Source organism: Mauremys reevesii, linkage group 14, assembly GCF_016161935.1.
Source record: "Mauremys reevesii isolate NIE-2019 linkage group 14, ASM1616193v1, whole genome shotgun sequence".
In the NCBI taxonomy this organism is placed as follows: domain Eukaryota; kingdom Metazoa; phylum Chordata; order Testudines; family Geoemydidae; genus Mauremys; species Mauremys reevesii.
This window is the reverse complement of record NC_052636.1, coordinates 40287524-40314311: the sequence shown is the minus strand read 5'-3', so window position 1 is coordinate 40314311 and position 26788 is coordinate 40287524. Positions and strand designations below refer to the sequence as shown.

The 26788-nt window shown below is 51.3% G+C and overlaps 4 non-coding genes and 1 pseudogene across 4 annotated transcripts; 4 read left to right on the top strand and 1 right to left on the bottom strand.

Annotated features, from left to right (window-relative positions):
• The window catches only part of LOC120381704, a 177110-nt pseudogene that overhangs the window by 133479 nt on the left and 16843 nt on the right, over positions 1-26788 (top strand).
• TRNAI-AAU lies at positions 4628-4701 on the top strand. Its single transcript has one exon. It is a non-coding gene; the product is annotated as a tRNA-Ile (tRNA).
• Positions 12815-12896, bottom strand: TRNAS-GCU. Its single transcript has one exon. It is a non-coding gene; the product is annotated as a tRNA-Ser (tRNA).
• On the top strand, positions 17589-17661 carry TRNAV-AAC. The gene has a single exon. It is a non-coding gene; the product is annotated as a tRNA-Val (tRNA).
• Positions 26183-26257, top strand: TRNAT-AGU. The gene has a single exon. It is a non-coding gene; the product is annotated as a tRNA-Thr (tRNA).

Below are 26788 nucleotides of genomic sequence, written 5' to 3'. Positions count from 1 at the left end.
GGAAAGGCAACGGCCGCATGATGAGGCCAATATGTACCACAACATGATTCTTTTATGTGGGATGACTCTGAACACTGACTGATCTGCACTCTCTTGTGTTTGAAGAGATGTTTAGTTTTGCACTTGGGAACCTATAAGGCTGAAGCAACGTTATGGATAGTGACACTGCGATTGAAGGGTGATTTAAGGTTGTAAAAATTGTTAAAAACACTGAGCTGCCCTGTCCCAGCCTCTGTTCCCCTGGGGCCCTGCATGTTTGACTCTAGAGCAGGCCGGGAGCAGCAGCTGAGGCAGAGGACACCTGGGCTGGGCAGATAGGAGGGAGTTTAGCAAGTGGAAATGGTAAAACTGCAGTGAAGTATTACCTTAGACTCGACGGCATTTCTCCATTGGTCTGTCTGCTTTGGGTCAGGGACAATGACACGTCCTGCTGCATTTGTCATTTCAAAGGGTGGTTTAGGATTTTCATTCTCAGACACGGTGCACAAAGCAGGACTCATCCCAGGGTGCAAATGAAATGAGCCACTCACAGGTTCTGGCAGCCACAATGAGCCTTTGGTGTGAGAGCTCAGACCTGCCCCTGTCCCAGAGGGAGGGGGGGTGTCTACAAGGGGCTTGGACCACTGATCTATCAGCGCCTAACTCCCAAACTTTCAGTAACTCTATCATCAGTGCCCATGAGTGTAATTAAAACCATGAGAAAAACCACACTAGGCTAGACCAAAGGCCCATCTAGCTCTGAATCTTGTCCTCTGACAGTAGCCAATAGCAGGTGCCCCAACAGCCACCACTGGGAGTGGAACCCAGGATCACCTGTTTACAAGGCAGGTGCTTTAGCCAGCTAAGCCATGGTGTCTGCCTGGGTGTAAGACCTAATGTCTGCCCACACCTGACTCCCTGCCATCTCCACCAGGACCTGACAAGCTTTCCTTGTGTTTGGATTCTGCAAAGCAGAGGAGCAGGTGACGTTTTCCTTGCAAGCTGTGTGTGTGAGTGAATCTTTGGCCAGGTCTGCACTACCAAGTTGTTTCAGCAGAAATATATTGCTCAGGTGTGTGAAGAACACACAACGCTCCCTCGGTCGGCAGCTTGGTGTGGCTGGTGCACACACTGCAATGCCACGTCTGGCGACAAAACTGCCCTGTTTTGGTGACAAAATAAAACCACTTCGATGAGAGGCCTAGAGCTTTTTGCAGCAAACTTACAGTGACAGAGTGCCAGTGTAAATGCTGCTGGTCATTAAATCACCATAACTGGCCTCCGCCAGTATCCCACAATGCCCGCCGTGAACTCACCTGCCCTGCATTCCTGCTACAGAGGCTGGGCCCCTCCCCTTTCCTATCTCCAGGAAGTTCTGACAGCTGAGCCTGCTGCTCTGCTCCGGCAGCCAGGAACAAATCACTGCCGTGCAATGCTGCTCTCCGGCCCTGCGAACACAGAGCAGGGGGCGGGAACTTCCATACATGGGGGGGCCACCAGCATCCGAACTGTGACACCCCATGACATCCCTTCCCTCCAGGAGGCTCTTACCTTCTAAACAGGGACGGCTGTTTTCTAGTAAAATCACTAAAAGGAAAGGAGAAAACTCGAAAGAGGTTCCTCCTGGCGCTCACGTCCGTGAATCCGAATACTCTCTCAGTCCTCAAAGAGAGACCTGGAGAAGGAGACTTGCTGAAGCAAAGCCACAGGGGTCTCTGAGGTTTCCCTGGCCCCTCGCCCCTGTCCTGCCTCCCTGATGTCAGCATCTCTCTGTGAGGTCACCACCTCCGACCAATAGGCTGAGGTCCTGCCAAAGGCCTTTGTGATGTCACTGCCACACCCCTCCCTTGCTGTGCCAATGTCCTGCCCCTGGCCAGGCACTTTGCAGGTTTGAGCTACTCCCTGTGGATCACCCCACTCAAGGAGCGTTCGTTCTAGGCAGCAAGCCGGCTGGACAGGGAAACATCACACGCTGCTCCCAATGCTACACTCAGTTTTTCAGAAATTAGTCGACTTTATGGCCAGAAGAGACCATTAGAGCATCTAATCTGACCCCCTGCATATCACAGGCCTCCTGTATGACTCAAGAGCTACTTTGGGGGCAAACACATTCCAGAAAGGCATCTTGTCTTCATGAAATGACCTCAGGAGATGGAGAATCCACCACTTTCCTTGGTAGCTTGTTCCTGTGGTGAATCATCCTCGCTGTTGAATTTTTGTGCCTTAGTTGTAATATGAATTTGTCCCTTTTCACCTTCCAGCCATTTGGTCTTGTTATGCCTTTCTCTGCTCGATTAAAGAGCCCTTTAATACCCAATCTTTTCTCTCCATTAAGGCACTTCAACACTTCAGTGAAATCACCTTTCAATCTTCTTTTGATCAGCTAAACAGGTTGAGCTCTTTCAATAGCTCCCTAGAAGGCATTTTTCTCCAGCCCTCAGAACATTAGGTGGCTCTTTGCTGCCCCAGCTCCAATTTCACAACATCTTTTTCAAATGAGGACACCAAAACTGGAGGCAGTTTTCCACTATCAGTCTCACTGATGCCGTGTCAGCTCCTGTGACGTTATTGACATAATTTGTAACTGTATAGATCACCATTGCAACCACTGTTCTATATTTGCAGCCAATATTGTAGAAAGTTTGTCGTGTAAGGGGTCCATGGAGAGGTTCTGACTGGCTGATTATAATGATGCTATCTCTAGTTGTGTATCAGTTTTGTAGTTGACGTTATTAATATTGGCTCTATGCTGCCTGTATTTCAAACTTGTTCTCTGCTTCTGGGGAACACCCCGGACAAGTTGGTGTCAGTTCTGCCTAGCCTGCTTGATGGCCCATTAAGGACTATCAGCTCTACAATCGACCCACTGAGAGAAGGCAGATACGCCTTGTGACTCAGCAAGGTCTGCAGGGACCTGCCTATGGAGAGAACTCTAAGGTTTTTCTGTGCCACATGCTGGATAGAGTGTCCTTGGGACAAAGAAAGCAAAGACCACATGGCAAGAGACTATAAAAGGCTGATGCCTCATCTCCAATCCTGCTTTTTACCTCTGGAGGGACTTTGCTACAAACTGAAGCTCTGTACAAAGGACTGAATGACCTATCCCAGCTGTGGATGGACTCCCGAGACTTGATTTGAACCTGCAGTTTATTCCATCACTGCTACAAGCCTGAACCAAGAACTTTGACATTACTGTATGTGAAGGGTTAAAATCCATGTGCATTTTATATAACAACCTGGTCTATGGCTTGTGCCAGCTCTTTTCCAGACCCAAAATCCAGAGTATGGTCAGGGGACGAGAGGCCTAGCACATAGTGATCAGCTAAGAGAAAGCTGGGTAAACAGAACGCCTTGCTTGCTGAGATAGGCCTGGTCAGCAAATTGCCAGGTGTTGGAGCTAAGAACTAAATAATTGTGTCTTATTCAGAATTGCAGATTGAGCAAAGAATCCCTGTTCCTATTGTGTTAGTCTCTTCTGTAGGGAGACGTTTTTCCCACAGAGCCAACCTTGAGTTTATGAAAAGTTGGCACGTCAGTATAAGATATGGCATCCTTCCACCTCCCTTCCAAGGGACCAATGCCTGCCTTAAGACACACAGAAAACAATCTTTATTGCCATAGCCTTTCACTCTTTCTTTGCTTTAACCCCTAGGAATGTACCTGTTGGACAATCAAAGGAGTTGCTCCATTCCTATGGACCTCAAATCAGAATTCAACATATATATTTTATACTAATAACATATTATCAAAGTATTAATGAAATGTTAACTTGCTAACTTGAGACCATGGGTGGAGACATTATGTGACCTGTTAACCATTGGCTACTGTGCTATCTTGTCTTGCTGCAAAACCTATCCTAGGTTTTGGAACTGCCTTCGCCGTCACTTTCCCCCACCCATGGAAAATCTATATATTCTGTTGTAATTAATTAATTAATAGTGTCTCTGAGCCTAATAAGCCCACTCCGCCAGCACTGTGTGTAATAAACTCCTATTCTTTTCCTCTACACAGTGGAGATTTGTGTCCTTCAGAGACACCTGCTGAAGAAAGAGGAGATTCAGCATCCAGCTTGGCTGAATGTGTCTCCTCTCCCCACAGCTTGGTGATTTTTGAGGAAATGGAGAAGACTGCCTTTGTTTAGCTGTACATTGCTTGCAAGAGAAACAGGTCTTTTTGGTGACAAGAGTTGAAAGGAGCCATTAGACAAATGTGGAGATAGGAAAAATGTCCCCTAACTGAACTGGCATCTCTGGATGCTGAAGCCACAACACAAAGTGCTAAACAGTATATGAGAACGGCTGGTGTCAGAAGAGTCTCTACCAAAGCCTCCCAGTGGTGTCTTGTTCCCACCAGCAGGGGCCTCTCTGTGCACAGAACTCCTGGTAGCGTGATGGCTGCAGGCAGTGGAGAACTCCATTTTGGCATCTCTTTGTCGGTGAACATCTGCAGTGTCTGTTTAAAGGTCTCTGGATAGTGATCTTTGGGAAGAGCTGGCTGAAGTGACTTCCTAGTAACCAGGAGATCCTGGCTTGGCCTGCCAGTTCTTCCTTGCAAGTCTTGAGGGAAATGGGGAACGTCTGTAGTTTGGAATTTGCAGGTGTTGTCCTGGACCATCAAATGGAACAGTTGCAAGTACTTTCTTGAGGCAGGCACCATGGCTTAGCTGGCTAAAGTACCTGTCTAATAAACAGGAGATCCTGGGTTCAACTCCCAGTGGTGCCTTGTTCTATGACTTTTGTCTCCTCTGCTCACATTTTCCTGTCTCTTTCCAGGAAACAGAAGAGACCTCCCTTGGTATCCAAGTAATTGCTTGCTAAGGAAAAGGTTTCTTTGGAGAGAAACATTGGAAAGAATCAGATCACAAGCTTGGAGCTGATGAAAAGGCTGCTGTGACTGGCATTAGCATGGTGGTTGCTTCAACTACAATTGCTGCAACACAAGAGCCTGCGCCACACGTCCTTGTGATTCGCTGAGGATATCTGCACACAGATGTCATGTCATCTTCCTTTTGATTGTCACTGATGAAAAATGGAGCCGCTGGGAGAAAAGTCCCAGAGGCACCTGCCAGGTAAAGTGGAGGTTAGAGATGCAGCACCCAGTAGTGCCTTGCCAAATGTGTCCACTCCTCCCACCTTTTGGTCAATCTTTTGAGGAAACAGAGAGGACTGCCTCTGCCTTGCAATGCAAATGCTTCCAAAAGAAACCGGTCATTTTTTCTGACAAGTGTTGGAAGGAGGCACCTAAGAAATGTGGAGACAAGGAAAAGGTCGCCATAACTCAACTTGCATCCATGGCTCTTGAGGCCACAACGCAGAGCACTAAGCACTGTACGACCACAGCTGGGGACAGAAGGGTCTTTTCCAAAGGCATTTTCCACTTGCAGGGTCCTCTCTGTGCACAGAATTCCTGATAATTTGATGTCTGCAGGCACTGGAGATCACTATTTTGCCATCTCTCTCACTGTTTCAGTGAACATCTGCTGTGGTTGTTGAAAGTCTGTGATGGGATCTATGGGATGCAACCTGAACAGTGGGACCCCTGAGCTCCCTCTCACACTATGATGCTGTGAGGAGCTGTGAATCTCTGGCAGACATTGCACTTACACAGACATCCACAGGTAGGGACACATCCAGCTGAGTTGCATGAATGCTTCTCCCAGACACTCATAACACTAATGGTAGATAGAGAGCCTCCCGCCAATTTCCCCCAGCTCTGCAGCCTTGCGCCCCTGGATCATACCATCTTGCCTTAATCAGAAGCCTGATCAGTGTGAGTTTATTACGCAGGGTCCATCCCTCCCTCACTGTGAATTGTACATGAACCAGCCTTGTAACGGAGCTGCGATTTCCCAAGAACTTCAAGCAAAATACACCAGTTTAAGTACAGCATAAAACAGATTTATTAACTACAGAAAGATGGAGTTTTAAGGATTATAAGTGGTAGGCATAAAAGAGCAAAGTTACCATGGAAATTAAAGATAAATTCACAATCTAAACTTTACACCTGATTACACTAGGCCGTAGTTCGGTTATGCCACAGGACGGCTTAATGCTCGAGCTGCAGTGCATGCTGGGCAGGCTTAAGGCCGGGCTCCCCATGGCAGGAGAGAAGAAGATGACTCGGCCCCTGCAGGGGCAGGCTGGGGCTTCCTGGATCCCATTTGCTCACAGCCAGTGCCCTGCCCCCACTCCCATGTCATCAATGGCTCCCCCAGGTCAGCCAGAATGGAGCAGCAGTTTTCACTCCATGGCTTCACTTATGGCTTACAGGCAACTCCCAGACCCACCATCTCGGCCAGAAAGGAGCCCACTCCACCTCGCCATTGCTGCTTTTCCTTCCCCCCAGAACCCCGCTTCTCCTGGGCTGCAAGGAGCCACCCCTGGAAAGCCAAGAGGCAGGCACAGGATTCTGCCTCCCAGCAGCCAACCGCACCTCCCCCGGCTTTGCAGAAAGAATGGTGATGCTCTACTAACCCCATTTAGCTGCACTGAGGCGCTTAGCTTCTGCCCTGCCTTCCTCAGCTCGACTTTCCTCTTTTGCCCCATTCCTGCCTCACTTCCTCCTTTGGCAAGTCACGCAGAGGAGGCCAGCAGGAAGAGCCGGCCTCCACCGGCCAACCTCCCAGGGCAGAGGAGGCCAAGCCACAAGCCTCCAAAAGGTGACACGCCGCACTCCTCTAGGTTCTCCAGCCTGACACCAAGGTGCTTTCTCCACTGCTGTCAGCACCCTCTGTCATGCAGGGGTTGGAGTTATCCCACGGACAGGCCAATAGGAGAAGGAGGAGCGTCTTCCTGAACAGCAAGGGGATCTGGGAAAAGGAAGCCAGCATGTTTCTGCCTGGTTTTGAACCAGGGACCATTTGCGTGTTAGGTAAATGTGATAACCGCTACACTACAGAAACTCCATCTGCTTGGCTGTTGCTCACCCTGCCACAGACCAATGGACAAACCTAGAGAAAGTGGTGGCAGCCCTTCGATGGGTCAGTTGGCAGAGCAGAGGACTAGAGCGGGCACTCAGGAAGTCGTCCTTACGTCGCCTTTGTGACTCCAGCTTGAGGGAGAGCTTCTTTTTCTTCCCCTTGCTGACAAAGAGCAAGAGAAGAATGAAAGGTCAGGTGGGCCAACTCAGTGTAGAAGCCCATGCTGCCTTTTCCTGCTGCATAGCCTGAAATGAGGGACTCGTGGCAGTTAAAGGAACTGCTGCACTTTCAGAAAACATCCCACCCGTGCACAAAGGGGGATAGAAGAGCCTGTTAATCTAGCACGCTCCCAACTGAACTACTTCAGCAGCTGCTCGGTTTCTTTTGGCCTCCTGCTTTTCTGTCTGGGATGTTGTTGTCAGCTGTGGCATAGAAAAGGACGTCATTGCGAGCCCATGAAGACAAAGTTCACTTTGGCCTTCCTTGCTCGGCTTTACTTGCTTCCTCGCCCTATTCCTGCCTTAGTTCCTGTGTTACCTGAAGGCGACGGGGGGGCCAGCAGTACCAGGAGGAAGTTGGGCAGCTAGACCCTGGTGGCAAAAGTCCTGCCACCACTTGCCACCCCACTCTCTTCTCCCAGCGTCACATATTGGCCACCAGGGACTTGGGGACCAGCAGCGCAACGGAAGGCAGTGGACAGAGCCACCCTCGCCTTGAAGCTCCAGCTCATTAAACCACATCTTCAGTCGCTGATGGCCAATGAGAGACTGACATCGCTTGCTATTTTAGCACTTGAAAATGCCATTGGTCAGTCATTGGATCTCTGTAATGCTGTTACAGAACAAATGAACATAGAATCTCGGTGTGACATACTATACCTTTGGGGGAGCGGCTGTAACCCCCATAATCCTCATTTTCATATCATCGTGATCTTACATATAGAGCATGACTTGTAAGGTATCAGGGAAAGGATATGATCTGCTGAAAGTCATTTCTCTACCCATAGATGTAGACCATTCATGCATATGAAGTCATGAGAATTGTGCAGCGTGGTTGTCACTGTGCTGCAAGGTGGGGGAGTCAGCCAAATATTAGCTCCCCAGTGGCAACAGCAAGGAAAGTAACCAACACCCGGACAGGGTGTCAAACAACCCATCGACAGCTATTGCCCAGCAAGGGAGCTACAATGCAATGACTCACCTGCATGAGGACACCCCAGGGGAATTGCTCAGACTTGCTTGGAGAGACGCAGTGATGCTCACCTGACTCTGAAGGGGGGTGGGGGCAAAGCCATGAGGGAAGAAAGGACATGATAAAAGGAGAGACATTTGCCAGGCTTTATCTCTCTATGTCACCTACATCTACAGACACCCCCACACCAAGCAACTGAAGCGCTGATGAAAGGGGAGAGCCTGGCTGAAAAGCCACCAGCCAGCCTGTGGTGAGAAGCATCTGAGTTTGTAAGGGTACTGAAAGGGTTAAGATCAGCTTGGAATTAAAAGCAATGAGGAGCCCGGTGGCACCTTAAGGACTAACAGATTTATTTGGGCATAAGCGTTCGTGGGTAAAAAGCCCACTTCTTCAGATGCATGGAGTGAAAATTGCAGATAGAGGCATAAATATAGATTGGAACATGAAGTGATGGGAGTTACCGTACAAGGGGAGAACCAGTGTTGAAGGCTAATTCAGTCAGGGTGGATGTGGTCTGTAGCCCTGAGGATTAATCTGTTGGTCTGTATAAAATGTCTTTTTGATAAAAGTGTGTAGGGTGAGGACTGAGAGAGTATTCGGGTTCATGGATGTGAGCGCCAAGAGGAACCTCTTTCGAGTTTTCTCCTTCCCTTTTAGTGATTTTACTAGAAAACAGCCATCCCTGTTTAGATGGTAAGAGCCTCCTGGAGGTTTGAAACCTGTTCAGTCTGATCCATCTGGTGAGAGTTGAATTCTAGGGATGGAAAACACGAGCTTAAGGAGGCAGAATTTTATTCCACACCTGGGATTTTGTCCCTGAGAATCACTGGGGACATGGAGGTTTGTCCTTTTTGTTTCACCTTTTCCTCCATCCCTCCCTCCCTCCTTTCTCTTCGTTTCTTGCTTCTTTTCTCTTTTCTCCTGTTCCCCTCCCAACACCAGGAGGGGTGTGTGTGTGTGTGTGTTGCGGGGGAGTGCTCTGCAGCTCCCACTGTGGGAGGTCCACCCAAAAATGTGGGCCTGAAATAGTGCTCGGGCAGTGATCCCCACCATTGACCTGGGCCATCCTTTGGGCTCTCTGGTGAGAACCCTCCGCCTCCCGTCCTCAGTCTCTACCCTGATTGGCTGAGCAGGGGGTTATTGACAGGGAGGAGACTCAGGTCCTTGTTGTTCTCTTTTAAGACCAAGGAAATAAGTCAGAACCAGTTCTGTGTTTGATGAATTTTGCTGCTTCTCTACATTAATGGTCTCTGAGCAGTTCATGATTCTCTCAAATGTTGCAGTTCTCCTCAAATACTTGCTGAATAATTCGTGTCCACTGTTGTTGGTCTGGAGCTCATCTGTGAGCACTTTATTCAGGTCATTCAGTGTATGAAATTCAAGATCCGATGGTTAGATTGAAAATCAGGGCTTTTGGGTCCTATTCCCAACTCTGCCCCTGACTGGCTGTGTGACCTAAGAGAAGTCAATTCTCCTTTCTCAGCCTGAGCTTCTCTCTCTTTCGAGTAGGGGTAATAATGATCCGCTCCTACCTAGCTCAACACAGTCACTCTTCCCCAGCACACACACTGTCTCTCCCCAGAACACAAACAGTCTCTACCCCGCCACGCACACCGCAGTTGAAAAGCAGCTGGCAATCTAGTAAGATGCCCGTGGAACGGTGGGATAGAGAAACCTGCATCATGTGATGCTGTACCAGCCCGTGAGGCACTGCAAACCCTTCCCAAAACACCCTGCAGCCAGTTGCACAGTGGGATAGTTGCCCACAGTGCACTGCACTCTGTTGCCATCCACGAACTGCTAGCATGGATGTGCTCTGGTGACACAAGGGGCATAGGGAGGACATTCAATAGCTGTTTTAACTAAACACTTTAACTAAAGCAGCAATGCCGGGGGGTTGGTGGCTCCTTTCTTTCCTCACCCTGGAGTAAACTCAGCTTTTTATTCCATTGTTGATGTTTCATGGAATAACAACAGACGACCGAAGAAAGACGTGGACAGGGTGGGTCTCGGGAGGGGCAGAGAGTTTCGAGCGGTGGGCAGAGCAGGTCTCGGAGGTGGGGGCAGTGGGCAGGGCAGGTCTCAGGGGAGAGGCAGAGAGGTGTGGGTGGTGGGCAGGGTGGGTTGCAGGGATGGGTCAGAGCGGTGGCAGCTGGTGGGCAGACCTTGTGGTAGGGGGTGGAGAGGCACGAGCAGGAGGCAGGAAGGCCTTGGGGGAGGAGAGGAGCAAGCGAAAGGTGGCTCAGCCATCCTCAGCCAAAGAGGAAGAGCGGGGGTGGGAAGTGGCCAAACAGGAGCAAGGGGGGAGCACAGGTGGGGCCTCAGAGAGAGGAGAAGGGTGGGGGGCAGTGCCATGGTCTGGGCACCAATGGGCCCCCCACTTCCAGGGAGCTTCCAGCGCTCACACCCAGCCTCCCCAAATGCAAGAGCCATGGGCCACCTATTCTCTTCATCTTCACTAACCAAGCCCCTCCCCAAGCTATGTTGATGGGAGAAGCCCTCCTGTTGGCACAGCGCTATCTGCACCGGGATTAGGCTGATATAACTGCATTGCTTAGGGAGGTAAATTTTTCACACCCCTGAGTAATGTAGTTACACCGATCTAATTTTGTAGTGTAGACCTGTCCAAAGAACCTTGGGAGTAAAACTTCACCTGCTCCTCTGCTTTACTGAATCCAAACACCAGCAAAGCTTGTCAGGCCCAGATGGAGGTTGGCAGAGAGTCAGGTGTGTGCAGACATGATCCCTTCAGCAACTGTAGGCACCATGGCTTAGCTGGCTAAAACCACTGTTTTGTATACAGGGGATCCTGGGTTCAAGTTCCAGTGGTACGTTACTGAGTTGCTTTTGGGGCACCTGGTATTGGCTACTGTCAGAAGACAAGATTCAGAGCTAGATGGACCGTCGGTCTAGCCTAGTGTGGTTTTTCTTATGGTTTAAATTACACTCACAGGCACTGAGGATAGAGTTACTGAAAGTTTGGGAGTTAGGAGCTGATAGGTCAGTGGTCCAGTCCCCTCACAGACAAGCCCCTCCCTCTGGGACAGGGGCAGGTCTGAGCTCTCACACCAAATGCTCATTGTGGCTGCCAGAATCTGTGGGCAGCTCGTTTAGTTTATGCCGAGGGTTGAGTCCTGTTTTGTGCACTGTGTCTGCGAATGAAAATCCTAAACCGCCCTTTGAAATAACAAAAGCAGCAGGACGTGTTTCTGTCCCTGCCCCAGAGCAGACAGACCGATGGAGAAATGCCATGAGTCCAGGGTAATACTCCCCTGCGGTTTTACCATTTCCACTTGCTAAACCCCCTCCCAACCTTCTGGGCTCCTGGAGCAGGGGACTGAGCCTGAGCTGAGACACGGACACTGCAACTTTACAGCCCAAGCCGCATGACCCTGATTAATGTGACACGGGCCAGTCGTGGGTGTTTCATTGCACTGGAGACGTAGCCTAATGTTATGTCTACACTGCGATTAACACACCCAGGGCACCTGTCGCAAAGCCTGGGTCAGCTGACTCAGAGTTAAGGGGCTTGAGCTGCAAGACTATAAAATTACAGGGCAGACAGATGGGTTTGAGCCCAAACTCTGAGACCCCATGAGGGGTGAGGGTTTCCAAACCCAGGCTTCAGTGTGAATACAAATATCTGCACCACAGTTTTTAGCCTCTCAGCTTTAGCTCCATGAGCCCACGTCAGATGGTCCAGGCCAGCCATGCTGCCATCTTTATCCCAGGAGAGATGGACTCTAAGGGTCCATCTCCACTGCAGTGTCAGCCCAGGGGTGGCACACTGTGCTCAGAGCAGCACCCTGGAAGCCCCATATTCACCAGTCTCATATAATGATGATACGGTTTGTACAAAGTCTGCCTGGTGAGGTGTCATTTCAAAAGTCTGGGTCTGTTGAACATTAATATTGTGTTGGATTGTGTGTGTAGCATTGGCTGGGAAGTTTTGCTCTGAGATGAGGTTGGGAAATGCCCACCACCAGCCTTTCAGGTGTGACAATAGAGGAGCCAGACCCGCTGCTGGCCCATTAAAGGGATCCACACTCCCAAAGACTATCCCAGGAACCGTGTACAATGCAGACTTCTCCGAGATAGCACAGCGACAATGGACACTGCTTGACTCCCATCCTAGCAAAGGGACTTCCTAGCCAGCTGGAAGAAACTATGAAAGGGGGGGTAGAGACATCATGAGTTGCCCTCTCTCCCCCACAACTCAACACCTGTAAACACATCTGGAGGACAAACACTGAACTGAAATAATTCAGAAATCAGAAGAGAATAATAATAGTACATTCAAACCAAAGTCCCCAAACAGACTAGTAGTGGTTTTTCAGCAGAAAATTTTCAGTTTGGGGAATTCTGTTTTCTCAGTCAGACTTTGCCAAGGGAAGCAGAGGGAAAATGGTTGAGTTGTCTCCTTCAGAACAGCTTGGCCTAGGCACTAGCTCTGGTTCACTGTTGTGGCCTTGCTCAGGTTGGGGGTATTTTAATTATTTGGGGAGGTCCCAGGGTGTTTGGGGGAGATTAAGAGGCTGTTCCCTTTTGAGATAAAAACTAAGAAATGCAGGACTAGAGAATTTTTTTAGAAATTTGGGATTTAGACATTTTATTTGAAGCAACAGGGGGATGCAGCTGAGATTCTGAGAAAGGTTTTGTTTGATCTGTCATTGTACCAAGGGGGGAGATGGTTGTCTATAAAGGAGAGTGAATAGTAAATGCAGCTGATGAGGATGGGGTTTGAACCCATGTGTGCAGAGCACAATAGATTAGCAGTCCATCACCTTAACCACTCAGCTACCTCATCTGAGCGGCTAAGACAGGGACAGGAGGAGAAATCTAAGGCCGGCAGAGATAGGGACACTAATGAGTTTTTAAATACTAAGCGTAAGCAGGGTCTGAATGAGCTCCCCCCTCACATCTAGTGAGGAGCTGGGGGAAGACTTCAGGAACAGGCCGTGTTTGCATAGACACCCCTACTCTGCCTAGCTATGCAGCATGGTGGGGCCGCTTCCCCAAAATGACCAGTTTGGGATGGTGGTGGGTTACAAATCACTTTAGGATTGAGTGCAATGAAATGTTATTCTCCTTCCTGTACGAGTGAAGGGTAGCAGAACGTACCTAGGCCATCCTGACGGAGGGGTGGGTGGGTGAGGAATCGCTTTCATTGGACTGCAGAGAAGTGATTGAGGACGTCACCCTAACCCAGTGGGCCCCAAACATTTCATACTGCGCCCTCGTATCCATGGCTGTGGCCCCTCGGAAGCCGCGGTCGAGAACCGGGGCTGGGAGTGGGGCCGGTGCTTGCTGGCGAGAGGGGTGCGGACAGGGGTAAGGGCGTCGAGGCCGGGCTGGGAGCCAGGGGCCCAGGCTGAGGGTGGGGTTGGGGAAGAGCTGGGACAGAGTGAGGCTGAGTGGGGCTCCCTCCCTGCCCTCCATGGGGGCTGGCTCAGGCCCTGAGGTGCCCCCATCAATCTTCCTCTGTGTCCCCCTAGGAGTCACGCCCCACATTTTGGGGACCACTGACCCCTACTCGCTCAGCAGGGGCTAGTGATGCCAAAGCCCAGGGAAAGGGAGAACAAGTGCAGGGGCCCCAGGACCAGAACCATGACCCCCCCACACTTCTGTGTGTGGCTCCGCCCCTTCCACCCCTCCCCACTGGCCCCACCCTGTCACTCCTTTACCCCGGCCCCGCTGCGGCCCCCAGACCAGAGAAGCTCTGTGCCCCTGCTGCAGCCCCCGGGCCGTAGCAGGGAGTGGGAGCTCCTCCAGCCCTGGGGCTGACATGGGGGAGACTTTTCCAGGGGGGCCTAATTTGGCCAGGGCCCCTAGTCATGGGCCCCACTGCCCCCTTGGCGACGCAAGGTTTGGGGAGGCTGAGTCCCCCCGAGCCTCCATTACGAGCCGCCCAGGCTACCTCTGCTCAGTGGGTGGCCAGTCTCCCTGTGTCTCTGCTGTTCATGCTGGGGAGCCTGGCCGGCCTTAGGGGTGGGGCCCCCGGCAGCCGCCCAGGGCTCCAGGGGGTCAAAGGGCACCGTGTGGCCGTGCAAAGCTGCTCACTGCTCTCCCCTGCCCCAATGCTCCTCCGTGGCCCCATAGAGGCTGGGGGGAGCGAGGAGCAACAGTATGTGCTCCCTGCGTCCTGGTCACTTTCCCCACCTGGGCCGGGCTGTGAGGGGAGCATCAGAAGCTGCTGCTCTCTGCCCTCCCCTGACGCAGCCCGGCTGAGGAAAGTGACCTGGATGCAGGGAGCTCGGATGATGTCACTTCTCGCCCACCTCCCACTCCCCCACAGCCCCTAGCGGTGCCCGGAGGAGCAATGCCAGCTGCTCTATGCACACAGGTCAGTGTCCCCACATGGGTTAGGGGTGAAGGGGGTGCAGGAGAGGGGCAGTGGCTGGTGGCACAGGAGGGGGCGCAGGGGTTAGGGTGAAGGGGGTGCAGGAGAGGGGCAGTGGCTGGTGGCACAGGAAGGGGCGCAGGGGTTAGGGCTGAAGGGGGTGCAGGAGAGGGGCAGTGGCTGGTGGCACAGGAGGGGGTGCAGGGGTTAGGGTGAAGGGGCAGGAGAGGGGCAGTGGCTGATGGCACAGGAGGGTGCAGGGGTTCGGGGTGAAGGGGGTGCAGGAGAGGGGCAATGGCTGGTGGCACAGGAGGGGACGCGGGGATGAGGGTGAAGGGGTGCAGGAGAGGGGCAATGGCTGGTGGCACAGGAGGAGGGGCAGGGGTTAGGGTGAAGGGGTGCAGGAGAGGGCAGTGGCTGGTGGCACTGGTGGGGGTGCAGGGGCTGGGGTGAAGGGGGATGCAGGAGAGCAGCAGTGGCTGCTGGCACAGGAGAGGGTGCAGGGGTTGGGGTGAAGGGGGTGCAGGAGAGGGGCAGTGGCTGGGGGCACAGGAAGGGGCGCAGGGATTGGGGTGAAGGGGGTGCAGGAGAGGGGCAGTGGCTGGGTGTGTGTTGGAGGGTGCAGGGGTTGGGGTGAAGGGGTGCAGGAGAGGGGCAGTGGCTGGGGCACAGGAGGGGGTGCTGGGGTTGGGGTGCAGGAGGGGGCAGTGGCTGGGGGCACAGGAGGGGGTGCAGGGATTAAGGGCAGAGGGGACACAGCGTAGGGGTTAGGGCACAGGAGGGGGCAGAGTTAGGGGTGGGGGAGGTGCAAGGGTCGGGAGTGCAGGAGCTGGGGATAAAGGGTCAGGGGGATCGTCCAGGGGCGATGGGGAAGTGCCAAAGTACAAGTTTTGCCCAGGGCACCATTTCCCCTAACGCTGGTCCTTGGGAACCTTTCTTGCAGGGAGGGGGATGGGAGAGAGAAGAGGTGTTTTCTCTCTGTTTCTTTCCTCTCCGTTTTCTGCTCCTTCCTTCAATTCCAGAAACCTCCCTTGTGTGTCAGACGGTGCAGTGACGCCCTCCCCACCCCAGGCCTCTGGAGCCTTTGGAGCAGGAAGATCCCAGGAGCTGAGGATGGATCCAGGGGTGAGTAGCTGGCAGGAAGGAGTCCTAGCAGCTCTTCTGGGAGCGCAGGGGAGGAATGACTCCCCCTTCCCTAGCTTCTCCCCGTGGGGCTCTGGGGAGCAGGGAGGGTTGTGTGATAAATTCCTGTAACCCTTCTGCCCCTCTGAGTTGTCAGCAACAAGGGCCGGGCTCAGTATCTAGCGGTTCTGTTTCAATAACACAATGCAAAAGTGGCTCGAGCCCCCAACCAGTGACCTGGGACAATTACATACCACCCCCCCGGGCGCCTCTAGGAGGCAATACTTCCCCTCTCGCAAGCAGGGAGTCTGAGCCGCTCCACTCCACCAGCCGTTCCATGAACCACTCCAGTGGTCCCTGCAAACTGCTCTGCTGGGGCAGCAAAGAGCCACCAAAGGTTCTGAGGGCTGGAGAAAAATGCCTTCTAGTGAGCTATTGAAAGAGCTCAACCTGTTTAGCTGATCAAAAGAAGATTGAAAGGTGACTTCATTGAAGTTTTGAAGGGCCTTAATGGAGAGAAAGGATTGGGTATTAAAGGGCTCTTGAATTGAGCAGAGAAAGGCATAAAAAGACCCCGTGGCCTGAAGGTGAAAAGAGACAAATTCATATTACAGCTAAGGCACAAATATTCAACAGCGAGGATGATTCACCACAGGAACAAGCTACCAAGGAAAGTGGTGGATTCTCCATCTCCTGATGTCATTTCATGAAGACTAGATGCCTTTCTGGAATGTGTTTGCCCCAAAAGTAGCTATTGTGTCATACAGGAGGCCTGTGATACGCAGGGGGTCAGATTAGATGCTCTAATGGTCTCTTCTGGCCATAAAGTCGACTCATTTCTGAAAAACTGAGTGTAGCATTGGGAGCAGCGTCTGATGTTTCCCTGTCTAGCCGGCTTGCTGCCTAGAACGAACGCTCCTTGAGTGGGGTGATCCACAGGGAGTAGCTCAAACCTCCAAAGTGCCTGGCCAGGGGCAGGACATTAGCACAGCAAGGGAGGGGTGTGGCAGTGACATCACAAAGGCCTTTGGCAGGACCTCAGCCTATTGGTCCAAGGTGGTGGGGAGGTGGTGACCTCACAGAGAGATGCTGACATCAGCCAGGCAGGACAGGGGCGAGGGGCCAGGGAAACCTCAGAGACCCCTGTGGCTTTGCTCCAGCAAGTCTCCTTCTCCAGGTCTCTCTCTGAGGACTGAGAGAGTATTCGGGTTCATGGACGTGAGCGCCAGGAGGAACCTCTTTCAAGTTTTCTCCTTCCCTTTCAGTGATTTTACTGGAAAACAGCCGTCCCTGTTTAGAAGGTAAGAGCCTCCTGGAGGTGTGAAACCTGTTCAGTCTGATCCATCTGGTGAGAGTTGAATTCTAGGCATGGAAAACATGAGCTTAAGGAGGCAGAATTTTATTGCACACCTGGATTTTGTCCCTTAGAATCACTGGGGACATTGGGGGTTGTCCTTTTTGTTTCACCTCTTGCTCCATCCACTGTCTGATCCCTCTTTTCTCTTCGTCTCTTGCTTCCTTTGTCCTTTCTCCTGTTCCCCTCCCAACACCAGGTTTTTTTCTCCTGCTGATAACCGCTCACGTTAACTGATCACTCTCGTTATAGTGTGTATGGCAACACCCATTTTTTTCATGTTCTCTGTGTGTATATATATCTTCCTACTGTATTTTTAACTGCATGCATCCGATGAAGTGGGTTTTAGCCCACAAAAGCTTATGCTCAAATACATTTGTTAGTCTTTATGGTGCCACATGTTCTCCTTGTTCTTTTTGCAGATAAATTAATGGAGGTTATGCATTAATGGCTATTAGCCAGGATGGGTAAGAATGGTGTCCCTAGCCTCTGTTTGTGAAAGGGTAGAGATGGATGGCAGGAGAGAGATCACTTGATCATTACCTGTTAGGTTCAGTCCCTTTGGGGTACGTGGCATTGGCCACTATTGGCAGATAGGATATGGGGATGGATGGACCTTTGGTCTGACCCAGTATGGCCGTTCTTATGTTCTTATGAAGGGAGGGGCAGAGCTCTGCAACAGAGTTTCTGTAGTGTAGTGGTTATCACGTTTGCCTAACACGCAAAAGGTCCCTGGTTCAAAACCAGGCAGAAACATGATGGCTTAATTTTTCCCAGCTCCTAGTGGCCTGTCCCTGCTGTTGTAGGAGCAGCAGTGATTTCTATGCTCAATAGGTGTTATACTTCCCCCATTCCCATTTTTGTCTCCTCTCCCTCTCTGAATGCCTGTGAAGTGCCTTTCCCCCTCTCCCTCCGGCTCCCTCCTGCAATGCTTGTGGGATGAAGGGGCTGGTTGAACAGCTGGAAGATCAGAAGAGCTCCTAGATAGACAAGGTGTCTGGGACTCTCATTAGGCAGTGATCACACACCCAGAGCATGGACACTGCCCAAGGTGGAGTGTGACCCACCAGATGCAGCCAAGTCATCTCCAGTCGCAGGCCATGAGGAGCAGGTCCTTAAAAGGGGAAGGGGCCCTGTGCTCAGGAGTCACTCACAAGCTTGTACCTCCAGTGAATGCCCTTCGCCCCGACCGCCTGGCCAGTGGTTCGCTGCATTGCAGTTCATTCTGCCTCAGGAAGACTTACCTTCATCGCACTGTCCATCGCAGCGCTGTGGGACACTTACTTGGCAGAATCCTGTGCCTGCCTCTTGGCTTCCCAGGGATGGCTACTTGCAGCCCAGGAGAAGAAGGATGGTTCTGGTGAAAGAAAGACAAGCAAAGCACTGGGAGGAAATTTGGGTGTGGGCTCTGCGCTGGGGGTGGGGGTGGGGGTGGGGTGCAGGAGGGGTGGTGCAGCTCCCAAAGTGACCGGTACACACAACCCTCCGGCAGCAGCTCCTAGATGAGTTGGGCCAGGGGATCTCCATGTGCTGCTGTCTGCAGGCGCTGCCCCCAGAGCTGCCATTGGCTACAGTTCCTGGCCAATGGGAGCTGCAGAGTTGGTGCTCGAGGCAGGGGCAGCACGTGGAGACACTCCCCCCACCTCATGGGATGCTGGGACATGCCAGCCACTTCTGGGAGCGGCACGGAGGGACGGATGTAGAGTGGGCAGAGAGCCACCTTAGTGCTGCTGGCACATCTCTGCACACCCGTTGGGGGAGGGGAGCAGAGGCCTCCATGTGCTGCCTGGGGTAGGGGCAGAGCACGGAGCTGCCTCCCCTCCCCCGGGTCTATTACAGGAGTGGTGGGTGGAGTCTATTGGCCTGCAAGGTGCAGCAGGTCAGACTAGATGATCACACTGGTCCCTTCTGACATTAAAGGCTCTGAGTCTAAAAGGGAGAGGGAAGTAAAGGAATTTAAAAAAAAAATAAACCAAGCATTGTAATACCAGGATGACTCCAACTGCTCATTATATAGTCCCACCCCTTTCTTCCTCCACTGGGTGTTTAATGACCTGTTGGGATTTGGGACACTGATTCTTTTATTCCATTGATAAACTGAAACAATGTGACTGAAATTAAACCAATTCCCAGTGGAGGAATCATCACATGGGCTAGGACTCAAACCCAGATCAACTGCTTGGAAGGCAGCTATGCTCACCACTATATCACCAATACATCTGGTGAAAGCCTCTGATTTTTCACACTTGGTGTCTGGTCACCTTACTTCTCAGCATGAGGCAAATGTCTCTGTGGTCTCTGCCATTCATCGTGGGGAGTTTCCCCACTGATAACAGTTCTTGCTGGGTCGGGGAGGGGAGAGAGAAGAGGCGTTTATTCTGTTTCATTCCTCTCCATTTTCTGTTCCTCCCCTTCCCTTCCAGGGTCCTCCCTTCCATTTCAGACTGTGCAGTGACACCCTCCCCGCACCCAGGACTCTCGAGCCTCTGGAGCAGCACGATCCCATGAGATCCTCAGTGACCAAGGGTCTTTTCCAACTTCCAGGAGACCCAGCTTGAGTCTAAAGGAAGCTCTGTTCCTTCCTGGGGATCCTCTCTCCCTTCATGGAGATCAAGGTCATGAAGCCTCTGCCTTGCCTCCTGGGTCTGAATTAATGTCCCATTTCCCACTATCTGCTCGAAAGAAACAAATGTTTCTAACCCAGGTGAGCGGCGTTAATTCAGCTGGAATCCTTCACCCACATTCCTTAGGAGATACAGACTCTCTGTGACACAGACTGACTGGGGTTCATCTCTGCATGTCCCCAATGGGGAAGGAAAGACACTGAGGGGGAAAGAAGAAGATGGGCAGAAGGAGTCAAATGGGGCTAGACCAGAATAGGACATTTTCTGCCTGTTAAAATGTACTAGACTCTAATTGCTGAAAACAAAACAAAAACCCACCAGCTTCTGTTTGAACCATCAGCTTTTCACAGAGCAGCCAAAGTGGTGAAGCACAGACACGCATAACCACCTACAGCCCAAGTTTGTCTAAGCAGCACCTATAGTGGCTCATGCAGGGGGAAATACAGCTGTGGGTGTGAGTTCAGGCCTCACCCAGAGCATTGGTTTTCATTAGCCACGGAGCTTCCCCTACTTACTTTGCCCAATTCACATGGAAAGTGCCATAGGAGGGTGATGAGAGTAAATTCTAAACTCTGAAATGCGGAGGTTGGCCCAGAGATTGGGATAAGGGGTTTGAAGAGAAAAAGCTCTAAGGCCTTGTCTACACTACAAGACTATTTCGAATCAACTTAGTTCGAATTTGTGGATTCGACCTTATGAAGTCGAGTTTGTGTATCCATACTAAATACACTAATTCGAATTTCTGAGTCCACATTCACGGGGCCAGCGTCGACTTTGGAAGCAGTGCACTGTGGGAAGCTATCCCGCAGTCCCCGCTGCCCATTGGAATGCTGGGTAGAGCCCCCAATGCCTGCTGGGGGGAGAAATGTGTTGAGGGTGGTTTTGGGTAAGTGTCGTCATTGAACCGTCAATCACAACCTCCCTCCTTGAAAGCGCCTGCGGGCAATCTGTTTGTGCACTTTTCTTGTCAGTGACAGCGCGGACGCCACAGCACTGCAAGCATGGAGCCCGCTGCGATCATCGCCGTTTTCTCCTCCTCGCACTTTATCGTCCACCTCTTCCACAGTCAGCTGCTGAGAAATTGGACTACTTTTCAATGGTGCTGCAAGCACTGGGGGACCATAGGGGACGTTTTACAAACATCAACGTCGGGTGGCCGGGCAAGGTTCATGATGCGTGTGTTTTCAGGAACTGTGGGCTGCTCAGATGCCTGCAGGAAGGTAGTTTCTTCCCGGACCACGAAATAACTGTTGTGGATGTGCAGATGCCTATAGTCATCCTCGGGGACCCAGCCTGCCCGCTAATGCACTTGCTCATGAAGCCCTATACAGGCGCCTGGGACAGCGACAAGGAACTCTTCAAATACCAGCGAGCAGCGAGCAGCGTGACCTGTGACTGTTCAGTTTCTTTACAGAGAAGCTGAACCTGCCCCTGTTTCTTTACCCAGTTACTGTTGACTCTCCTCTTCGGTTACATACCCCGTTCACCCCGTTACCCCCACTTCCAGCACACGTGTAAAAATAAAATACATGTCCCATTATTACTTAACAAAGGTTTCTTTATTCATGACTTTTCGTGAAAGGGTTGAAACTGGGACGCAGGCTGTGCTGGGTAGGGTGTGCGGTGATGTAAAGACCGCCTCTAAACTCAAGGAATGACAGGCTCCTGCTCCTAGAGCAGTCCGCAGTGCCGGAATGCTTCTTTCAACGGAGCCTGCCATCCCTCTTTATGGAATTCTGTGTGCGGGCGGATATGTGACCTCGTGCTGGAGGAGGACGGATACAGATTCCTCAGCTGTGTGACTCAGCGGTCCAGGACAAGGACCGCTGTATAAGATCTGTAACCGCCCTCCCCCGCTGCAAAGTCACATCTCCCCCACCCACACAGATCCTGGAAACCACCTCCAAAAACCGACCAGGGTGCCTACTGACTGCACCGTGTGTGTGACCTGCTGCTGATCCTGCCCCCGTGTCTGTACCCTGGGAAAGGTGACTGTCCTATGCAATTAACCACCCCCTTCCCCACGCCCCCCATTCAAACACAGTCTTCTTTGAAAAAACATAACGGAAACAGTAATTAACAGCAAAGCATTTTTATTAATTAAGTAGACATGTAGGGGATGGGACTGGGATTGGGACTACTGTGAGTCTGGAAGTGAAGGACTTCGGCAAATGTAGGGTATGAGAGCTTTTGGGTACTTGAGCACTGTGCTGTGGTGCAGTGACAGTATTCACGTCCCCGGCCGCCCCTCCTCCTGATTATTTTCGGTGAGGGGGGTATGGGACTTTGTGGCAGGGGAGTGCGGTTGCAGATACACTGCAGGGTGTCTCTGTCCTCCTGCAGTCCTGCAGAACATCCACAAGGCGCCTGAGCGTGTCCGTTTGCTCCCTCATTAGTCCAAGCAGCGTTTCAGTCGCCTGCTTGTCTTCCTCACGCCTCCTCTCCTCCCGTTTGCTGTGTGAGCGCTGGCACAGAGAGACGGTCTCCCTCCACTGGCTCTGCTGGTCCGCCTCGGCTAGGTAGCAGCCCATACGTTCCTCGAACATCTTGTCCCTTGTCTTTTTCTTTCGCCGCCTAATCTTTGCCAGCCTCTGCGAGGGGGATGCTGTGGCAGGTCTGGAGACAGTGGAAGCTGTGAGATGGGAAACAGGGAGTGAATTCCTTGCAAAGATACATTTTTGCGAACAATTAACTGAGTCTAGGCTGTCTCTGTGAATTCTGGGTTGAGACCCCTGTGCCTGCTGGGGCACAAATCATTTTCGCGGTGGATTCTGGGTAAATGTCGCCAGTCATTCCTTCCTCCGGGAAAGCAACGGCAGACAATCATTTCAAGCCCGTTTTCCCAGAATTGCCCTGGCATACGCCATAGCGTGGCAACCATGGACACTGTTTTGCCTTTTGTGTATGTCACCGTATGTGTACTGGATGCCGCTGACAGAGGCGGACCAGCAGCGCTACACAGCAGCATGTTTATGCTTTTGCATGACAGCAGCGATGGTTACCAGGCATACTGCACCGTCTACCATACCATGAACTGGTAAGAAGACGGTAATAAGATGGTCATGGTTACCTGTCCTTTTGCACTGCACCATTTGGTGCTGTCATAAGTGCCCCTGGTCGATCAGCCAGGGGCGCAAAAGCAAAATTTGGGAATGACTCCCCGAGTCAATCCCTCCTTTTTGGGTATCTAAAAATAGAATCAGTCCTGCCTAGATTATGGGCAAGTGTACTAGAGAACCACTGTATCATACAACCAGAGACCACAGCTGCTCTCTGTCCAATCCTGCATAAATTTTGAGCTGAACGCTATTCACAGGGTGTGCTCCTGAAACAACCCCAGCTGTTCATTCCGTTCTTCCCCCAGCCTTCCTGGGTTCCAATACCATTGTCCCCCCACTTGTGTGATGAAGTAATATAGAATGCATGAATAAGACACAGGTAGTCGTTTGTGAGAAATGAGTGGAAGGAAGCCTCCAGCTGCAATGATAGTCCAGAGATGACATTAAGGGGTGTGGAGGAGGGAGCCACTCATCCCTCTGCTAGTCCAGGGGCAATTGAATCTTTTCTTTACAATGAAGGGTGGGGGCTGATGGAGCTCAGCCCCCTGTTGCAATGATGAGGACGGTTACCAGCCATACTGCACCATCTACCATGAAAAATTAGCAACAGGCGGCCTTGACCGACCGGTCCCAAGCAAGTTGGTACGGTTGTCATGGTTACCAGCCCTTTTGCACTGCCCCATGTGCCAATAGGCTGATGGTACAAAAAGATGGAAATGCATCCTCATCATCAGCCATCCATAGCGTGGGGGGAGCAAGGATGTTGGTGTTGAGTGCTGCACCATCGCGTCTATCTGCAGCATTCAGTACAGATACGGTGACATGTAAAAGAGTCAACAGAGGATTGTTTTCCCTTTAACTTCTGGGGGTCGGGGGGGGTGCGTAAATTGCCGAGCTATGCCCCGACCCACCGCGGACACTGTGTTTGACCCTAGAAGCATTTGGAGATCAGCCAAGAATGCAAATGCTTTTCGGAGACAGCAGGAACTGTGGGATACCTTGCGTCCTCGTTCCCCCCTCCCTCCATGAGCGTCCATTTGATTCTTTGGCTTTCCGTTACGCTCGTCACGCAGCTGCGTGCTGAGTCTGTGCTATGCCGTCTGTCCGTTTATTTATTAAAAATACTTTGGACCAGGCGTAACGTAACATTTCTTCCCCTACTTAGATGCAGGAGTCTCCGAGCGAGATCACCGTGAGGACGGGCACTGAAGGAGATAGAGAGCGCATGCTGCGTGAAATCTAGCACGAACCACGGACCTATGCAGCCGTGCTCTGGGAGGCAGTGCTCCCTGAATACCGCATGAAAGCCTCGCGCGGAAAAGTGTGCTATCACGGAGCACCCAATAAGGCAGCTCTCCCCAGGAACCTCCTGCTGATGCTTATCGATTAACGGCAGGAGAGCTTCGTGGTGTTCTCCCAGGAGGATTTCTGTTCTATCACCATATATACAGAGACCTCCTTTTCACACACTTCAGATTCCTGTTATATTAAGAATAAAAGTTAACATGGTTAAAGCACTTACCGACTGCTCCTACCCCTGATTCAGGATCCGGGTTCCTGGCCGGGGAGGGTTGGTAGGGGATCTCCGTGACGGTGATGAATAGATCCTGGCTGTTGGGGAAAGCAGTATTGTAAGCGCTGTCGCCTGCCTCGTCCTCCACAAACCCTTCCTCATCTTCCCCGTCCGTGAACATCGTCGAGGAACTGTCCGTCGACACTGTCCCATCATCAGAGTCCATGGTCACTGGTGGGGCAGTGGTGGCAGGCTCCGTAGCGTCCGTTGGCCGCTTTGATTTTTTGGTAGCCTTGTCTGGGGTCCTTGATTTTCACGCAGCACTGCGTTGCATGACGGCTGTATCCTCTGTCTGTATCATGGCTTTGGAGACCTTCTCGTAGGTCTTTGCATTCCGTTCGTTGGAGCGCAGCTCCGAAAGCACAGACTCCTCGCCCCACACACCAATCAGATCCAAGAGTTCCCGGTCAGTCTATGCCGGGTCCCTCTTTCTATTCAGAGATTACATGGACTCCTCTGCTGGAGAGCTCTGCATTGCTGCCGGTGCTGCGGAGCTCGCCCCGATGTGCAACCAGAACGTCAGATTCAAACCGCCCAGACAGGAAAATGAATTCAAATTTTCGCGGGTCATTTCCTGTGTGGCTGGGCAGAGAATCCAAGCTCGGGCTGCTGTCCAGAGCGTCAACAGAGTGGTGCAGTGTGGGATAGCTCCCGGAGCTACTAAGTTCGATTTCCATCCACACCTAGCCTAATTCGAACTAGCCATGTCGAATTTAGCGTTACTCCACCTGCCGGGGTGGAGTACCAAATTCGAACTAAAGAGCCCTCTAGTTCGAATTAAATGGCTTCCTGGTGTGGACGGTTGAGCGGTTAGTTCGAATTAACGCTGCTAAATTCGAATTAAAGTCCTAGTGTAGACCAGGCCTTAGTCTCTTCTGTAGGGAGACATTTTTCCCACAGAGCCAACCTTGAGTTTATGAAAAGTTGGCACGTCCGTATAAGATATGGCATCCTTCCACCTCCCTTCCCAGGGACCAATGCCTGCCGTTAGACACACAAAAACAATCTTTATTGCCATATACTTTCACTGTTTCTTTACTTTAACCCCTAGGAATGTTGGACAATCAAAGGAGTTGCTCCATTCCTATGGACCTCAAATCAGAATTCAACATATATTTTATACTAATAACATTATCAAAGTATTAATGAAATGTTAACTTGAGACCATGGGTGGAGGCATTATGTAACCTGTTAACCATTGGCTACTGTGCTATCTTGTCTTGCTGCAAAACCTATCTCAGGGTTTGGAACTGCCTATGCCGTCACTTTCCCCCACCCATGGAAAAGCTATATATTCTATTGTAATTAATTAATTAACAGTGTCTCTGAGCCTAATATGCAAGGTGACACTCTGCCAGCGCTGTGTGTAATAAAGTCCTATTCTTGACCTCTACACGGTGTAGATTTGTGTCCTTCACAGACACCTGCTGAATAAAGAGGAGATTCAGGATCCAGCTTGGCTGAATGTGTCTCCTCTCCCCACAGCTTGGTGATTTTTGAGGAAATGGAGAAGACTGCCTTTGCCTAGCTGTACATCGCTTGCAAAAGAAACAGGTCTTTTTGGTGACAAGTGTTGAAAGGAGCCATTAGACAAATGTGGAGGCAGGAAAAATGTCCCCCAATTGAACTGGCATCTGTGGATGCTGAAGCCACAACACAGAGCGCTAAACACTATATGAGAACCGGGTGGTGTCAGAAGAGTCTCTACCAAAGCCTTTCCCACCAGCAGGGGCCTCTCTGTGCACAGAACTCCTGGTAGCGTGATAGCTGCAAGCAGTGGAGAACTCTATTTTGACATCTCTTTGTTGGTGAACATCTGCAGTGGCTGTTTAAAGGTCTCTGGATAGTGATCTTTGGGAAGAGCTGGCTGAAGTGTCTTCCTAGTAACCAGGAGATCCTGGCTTGGCCTGCCAGTTCTTCCTTGCAAGTCTTGAGGGAAATGGGGAACGTCTGTAGTTTGGAATTTGCAGGTGTTGTCCTGGACCATTAAATGGAACAGTTGCAAGTATTTTCTTGAGGCAGGCACCATGGCTTAGCTGGCTTAGAGCACCTGTCTAGTAAACAGGAGATCCTGGGTTCAACTCCTAGTGGTGCTTTGTTGTATGGCTTTCGTCTGCTCTGCTCACATTTTCCTGTGTCTTTCCGGGAAACAGAAGAGACCTCCCTTGGTATCCAAGTAATTGCTTGCTAAGGAAAAGGCTTCTCTGGAGAGAAGCATTGGAAAGAATCAAATCACAAGCCTGGAGTTGATGAAAAGGCTGCTGTGACTGGCATTAGCATGCTGGTTGCTTCAACTACAATTGCTGCAACACGAGAGCCTGCACCACACGTCCTTGTGATTCACTGGGGATGTCTGCACACAGATGTCATGTCATCTTCCTTTTGATTGTCACTGATGAAAAATGGAGCCGCTGGGAGAAAAGTCCCAGAGGCACCTGCCAGGTAAAGTGGAGGTTAGAGATGCAGCACCCAGTGGTGCCTTGCCAAATGTGCCCACTCCTCCTACCTTTTGGTCAATCTTTTGAGGAAACAGAGAGGACTGCCTCTGCCTTGCAATGCTTCCAAAAGAAACCGGTATTTTTTTCTGACACGTGTCGGCAGGAGGCACCTAAGAAACGTGGAGACAA